The sequence below is a fragment of the Crocodylus porosus genome, unplaced genomic scaffold, assembly GCF_001723895.1.
Source record: "Crocodylus porosus isolate Cpor-Errol unplaced genomic scaffold, CroPor_comp1, whole genome shotgun sequence".
Lineage (NCBI taxonomy): Eukaryota > Metazoa > Chordata > Crocodylia > Crocodylidae > Crocodylus > Crocodylus porosus.
This window is the reverse complement of record NW_017728918.1, coordinates 68,681,091-68,686,739: the sequence shown is the minus strand read 5'-3', so window position 1 is coordinate 68,686,739 and position 5,649 is coordinate 68,681,091. Positions and strand designations below refer to the sequence as shown.

At 47.3% G+C, this 5,649-nt stretch overlaps 1 long non-coding RNA gene across 1 annotated transcript in view; it reads left to right on the top strand.

The window, feature by feature from the left end:
• Nucleotides 1–2,259: 2,259 nt before the first annotated feature.
• The window catches only part of LOC109312227, a 14,601-nt gene continuing 11,211 nt past the window's right edge, over nt 2,260–5,649 (top strand). The window contains exon 1 of the long non-coding RNA XR_002101758.1: nt 2,260–2,270. This is a non-coding gene — a long non-coding RNA (uncharacterized LOC109312227). The remainder of the gene's footprint in view (nt 2,271–5,649) is intronic.

Below are 5,649 nucleotides of genomic sequence, written 5' to 3'. Positions count from 1 at the left end.
GGGGTCCCTGCCCATGCCCATGCCCATGCCCCCCTAGCTGGAGAAGGCTGGGGGGGAAAGCCTCAAAGGGCTTCTCTCCCAGCTTCCCTCCAGCCTTCTGGGCATTGCAGAAGGGAAGGCATACTCTAGCACCCCCCAGCTTCCAGCCTGAGCCACAACAGGCATGTGGCTGCATTTCTGGAACCAAAAGTGAACATCTGTTCATTGCTTCTTGGTTCAATCTAGGCATGTTAGACTAACCTGCAAAGATTGATTTGATTCAGCCTCAGACTTTTTGATTGTCTGTACTTAACCTTTGTGCTGCAATCAAGGCACAAAAGCTCTTTTGTCTTGTTGTGAGTTAAGTAGACCTCTACCTATGGTGGAGGCTTTAAAAGATGACAAAGAAAATCCTGTCCACAGAGAGTTTACAATTTGCTGGGTGTCAGACACTATGCAACTGGTCAATAAACAGGCATGGTGCAGGAGGCTACAAAGATTAGGTAAAATTAATGGAACTGAGTGGAAAAACTGTAATCTTTTTCATACAAAGAACTCGCCTAACTTGCCTAGCTAAGCACTTACCTAGCTCCCATCTCTCTAGTAACGAATTCCCATGTGATTTTATCCAAGCTAGCTATCAGAAGTGAAGTTAATAACACAGGTGTCTTATTTCAAGTGTCAGTACCAAAAATAACACTGAAGTAATAACAATATCCCTTTGGGCTGTAAACCACTTCAAGCCAATATTTGTTTTATTACCTCTATGGGGAAAGCTTTGTGAAGCACTCTAGTTATGAAGATCCTCAAACTATGTCAGCTGCATATCATATTAATTCTTCTTGGTGACAGTAACACATGCCCTTTGAGGTATGTGGCGGTCATGGCAAATATATGCCCTAAATAAGGCTGGCCAGTTTGGGTTTTTTTTTTGGGTGGGTGGGGGGTGTCTGTGTGGGAAAACCATTTGCTGGAAATACATCATTCTGATAATCCTAAAAGTATTCAGAAGATTCAATGTTTAATAGTTTTTAGTTAACTATGTTCCAGTGGTTGGTGCAATCCCTCAGGGACTGAGAGACTTAGGTTCAATTCCCACCATCTGAGGGAGTCTGAACCCATGTATTTTACTGCTATTATTGAGTCACTGTCAAAACACACAGAAGCTTATGCAAAACAGGGCCAATGTTTGGGTCTATCCCAGTTGTGTAACTAGGGTGAGATGACTGGGGTAGCTGCCCTAGGTGCTGACTTGCTGGGGGAACAGGCAGAAAAAAATCATCTGTTGTCAATTATGCAGCATAATTGTGCTGATAGCAGCTGCAACAGGAAGTCATCACTGCTTTGGGTGCTTGGCCATGTTGTTATGCCTCTGTTCTGGCCTTTTAGCTTTAGGGCACAGCCTAATGAACTGAACTGGAACCATGAAAATATGAACTAGTAGGCTTCATCCACATGAGCATGGACGTTTGGTTCTCCAGGGCTGTTTGGTAACGGCTGTGTACCTTGTGCTCCTGCTAGTTGTCCCCAGGGAACACTTGTGCCATGAGCCCTTTGGTGTGTAGCAAGTTACTCCGGGTGTGGTAGGGGAGGCTGGGGCCCAGCACTGGGCTGGCCCCAGCAGCTTTACGTAAGGTCCTGGGGGCTTCCCAAGGCTGCAGCAGCGGCAATCCTGCTGCTCAGAGCCTGGCCAGCAGCCACAGCATGGCTCCAGATGGCTCAGCTCTGGCTTTGAGCAGTGCACGCTACCCCTGCATGTGCTGCTCTGGTTTTTTTCCATGGGTTTTCTGACCCCTGGATATCCAGGGCCATGCCCCCCACCTTGCAGCACACAGAACACCTGAACGTGCAGGATGTGGTGCTGCAGACGTGCTTGCATGTCACATACTACGTGGCTGTGCTTGTCTGGATGCGGCCATAGGGTACAGCATTAAGAAAATATTTTGGAGAACATCCAGTGTTTTGGCTAGTTGTCTGGCACCAAAGTTTTTATCATGCTGGCTTGGTGCTTGTAAACACATCTTTCTCCAGTGTCTGATCCCAGTTACTATTTGGCTAAAGAGTTTTCCCTTAGCTAAAGTGGCAGATGTCCGTGGTTTCAGTGCCGCAGTTTCTGGCTTCAATATCTGCTGACAAAGATGGCTATATGTACACAGCCACAGTCTGTTGCATGCGTGCAAATGTTTAAAAACAATGCCCGTATGCTTTGTATTCACTCATATGCATGTAATTAAACTCAGTGTAATTTTATTTGGAAATATATTTTAAATCAAAAAGTCAGAAAATAAATGGTACTCCTGTATTCCAGAGTGTGTGTTTTATAGGCTCATATTTGCTTCCCATTATGACAAAAACAATTTTTAACACACAATTCTCCCATTAGCTTTCCAGGACTGACCCAGCCATTGGAAGGTGGGATGGATTTTTTTCCTTTAGTTTAAACCTCAGCATTTTAGTAACTACATCATAGCTACAAAGGACAAAATCTGTATCACTGTTGTATACCCCTAAATAGGACATAGGTGGGACTTAGGGGCCTAAACTCTAAAGATCAATTCAGACTGGCCTATTCCAGAGGCCACAGAACTTATCAGAAGTCTAAATTCAGTCTTCATTGGGTCGCAAAATTCCTAGGTGCATAGACATATGCTTTTCTGCCCCAGAGTGATCCAGTTTGAGTATGCATCAGCTCCTCAGTTATCCAGAAGGAAAGTAGTAGGGTGGTGCCTAGTCTGTATCTAAGTGCCCAGGAAGACCCAGTCTGTTAGGTGATGCCTGACTCACTGACAAGAAGTTTGTGTCAAGGCTCAGAGGTCACAGCCAGTTCACTGAAATCAGAGCCACAGGAGCAGGTCTCTTTCTTCTGCATAACAGCTTGGTGGAGACAGCTCTTGCTAAGGCATTGACAGACCAGGGCCCTAGGCCCTTTTCAGCACCAGGATATTCAGATCCAGTACTGCCACTTGCTTAGGAGAGTGCCTCAATCACCAAGCTACAGAAGTATGGGCCAAGGAGGGTGACATATTCTACCCCTACTGATGATGCTGGACCACTGGGCAGCGAGGAATACAAGAGTCATGGGGCCAGGTCGAAAGCAAAGAGGTAACATGGCATTGGGTACATCTACATGAGATGCTTCCTACAGCTGCCTAATTAGCAGAGTGCTATTAGGTTGGAGTAAACTAATTAAATTCACCATAGGATAGCGCTGCCATATAAGTACTATTCTACGGTGGAGTTTTTTACTCTGCTGCAACACGTGTAGATGGTGACCAGGGCTGGCTGGGGCATGAGGTTGCTACACTGTGGAACTGCCTGTCAGCTAGCCCCAAACTGTAGCACCCTTGTGCCCAAGCCAGCCCCTCCACAGCACACTGAGCTGGGTAGGAGCAGCCCCAGGTTGGCAGGCTGATGCGCTGTGACCTCTGCCAGCTGGGGCTGCGGCATCCTGGCTCAATGTGTTGCGGTCCTGGGCACATCTGTAAATGACACAAATTGTGCTGGAGTTAATTGCATTGAATTAACTTCACGTGTCCACTATAACCTAATGCTAAGGGCACTCATGAAGCGCTCTGAAGTGAAAGGAAATATAATCCAGTGTTTACTGTTTCCTATTTGTTAGCTTTAGGCAATACTGGAGTCTGGATTACCCTACTTCTCTCCAATACCTTCAAAGGGTGTATATGGCTGGGTACAGAAATTCAGTAAGCCTGAGGCAGATTTGAACTAATTTATGCGGGTTTCTCTAGGCAGACTACGTTAGTTTGGGAGCAAACAGAACAAGTTCGCCTTTTTATTGTGAGGGGGAGGCATACAGGCTGCCTGCACTGGAGGGCCAGCAGGTTAGGGGCACTCCCATATCCCTCCCAGCAGGCTGCCGGAGAATACTGAGTGCAGTCTGCAGCCAGCAACCCCTGATTGGCCACAGCAGCACTTCTCCTTAGCCCCACCTCCTGCCAGTCTACGGCTATCAGCCGCAGTGGGAGGACAGTGGCAGGGGAAGCAGAGTGGGGCCCTCTTAGCTATGCTGGCTCAGGCCATGCTGACTGTCAATAGCAGCTGAAGTGGGAGTGGGGGGAGATGAAGACCACTGCTACATGGATCCAGCCCCTCCAGACACACACCAGGGTTACCTCCTCCCCTATGCCTGGTTGTGGCTGCATCTGTGTCCTTGGGTTTGTTGTTCTGCATGACAGAGCAGTGAGAGGCGGGGGGACTGCTCTTCCCCTGGTGCTGGGATGTGGGGAGCAGTCTCCTCTCCCCTCGCTGATCCATTATGTGAGGAGATGATTGCTATGATTCCTCCCTCCCCTCTGCTGCTTCTGGCAGGAGATGGGGCTGGGGACAGAGTAAGCCAAATTCTAGCAGGCTGCCCTGCAAGGGGAGGTTAGAGGGGACCGACAGAGCAGCCTGGAATGCCGGTGGACGGTGACCCCACTTAAGTTGGGAGGGGATCTGCTACAGAAGTTCAGTAAACTGGTCTCACCTAAATCGCCTAGGTCTGATTCCACATCAACCCAGGTCGATCTTAGACTGGGTTCTGTCATTTTAAAACCAGTCTGTTTGTGCTGAATTTCTATTCTGTTACAGGTTTAGACCGGTTTTTGGTCACTTATGCTGGTTTATATGTAATGTCTGTACCTGGCCAGGTGAGCAATTTGCATCTGGCCCCAAATTGCTGGGGATGGTACACAAAATGCAAAAAGATCAGATGCCAGCACACCAGCAGCATTAGGAATCATAGAAAATTAGGGTTGGAAGGGACCTCAGGAGGTCATTTAGTCTAACCCCCTGCTCAAAGTAGGACCATCCCCCAACTAGATCATTCTACCCAGGGCTTTGTTGAGCTGGGACTTAAAAATCTTCAAGGACGGAGATTCTACCACTTCTCTAGGTAAACTTTTTCAGCACTCTACCACCCTTCTTGTGAGAGTTTTTCCTAATATCCAACCTACATCTCCCTTGCTGCAACTTGAGACCATAGCTCCTTGTTCTGTCATCTGCCACCACTGAGAACTATCTAGATCCATCCTCTTTGGAATCACCCTTCAGGTAGTTAAAGGCAGTCTTGTCTTCTGCAGACTAAATAAGCCCAGTTTTCTCAGCTTCTCATAAGCAGGGATCCTGGTTTTCTCTGTTTAAAAACTGCAAATTGTCTGATTTAAAAATCCCAGATTCTCTTATTAAAAACCACAAATCCATGTTTTTCCCCTACTAAAATGAAACACCACTATATATATAGGTAACAGCTGAACACAATGTTTTATTGATATATTTACAATTTTAAAAGCAATTTGGAAGCCTACCAGTGCCTCAATCATTATAGTAAAATAAATTCTAAATACCAATACATTTTGGTGTTTGATTTTGGGTTATTTATCATGGAGAATTATGTTGGTGCCCTGCCCCTACCCATGCTGTTGCCCCTCACTCCCAAGTCACAGCCTCCCCAGGCCTGCCAGTGCCCCTCACTCCAAACCAACAGCTCCCTGGCTCTGCTGGTACCCCTTATTCCAAATTCACAGTCCTCCAGTCCTGCCAGTGCCCCTTATTTGCAACCAAAAGCCCTGCTGGTGCCTCTTGCTCCTGACATGCTGCCCCCCACTCCTACCCCCCCTCCATGTGTGAGGGGGTAGGTGTGTTAGGAAGGCGGGGGGGTGGGGCACAGGT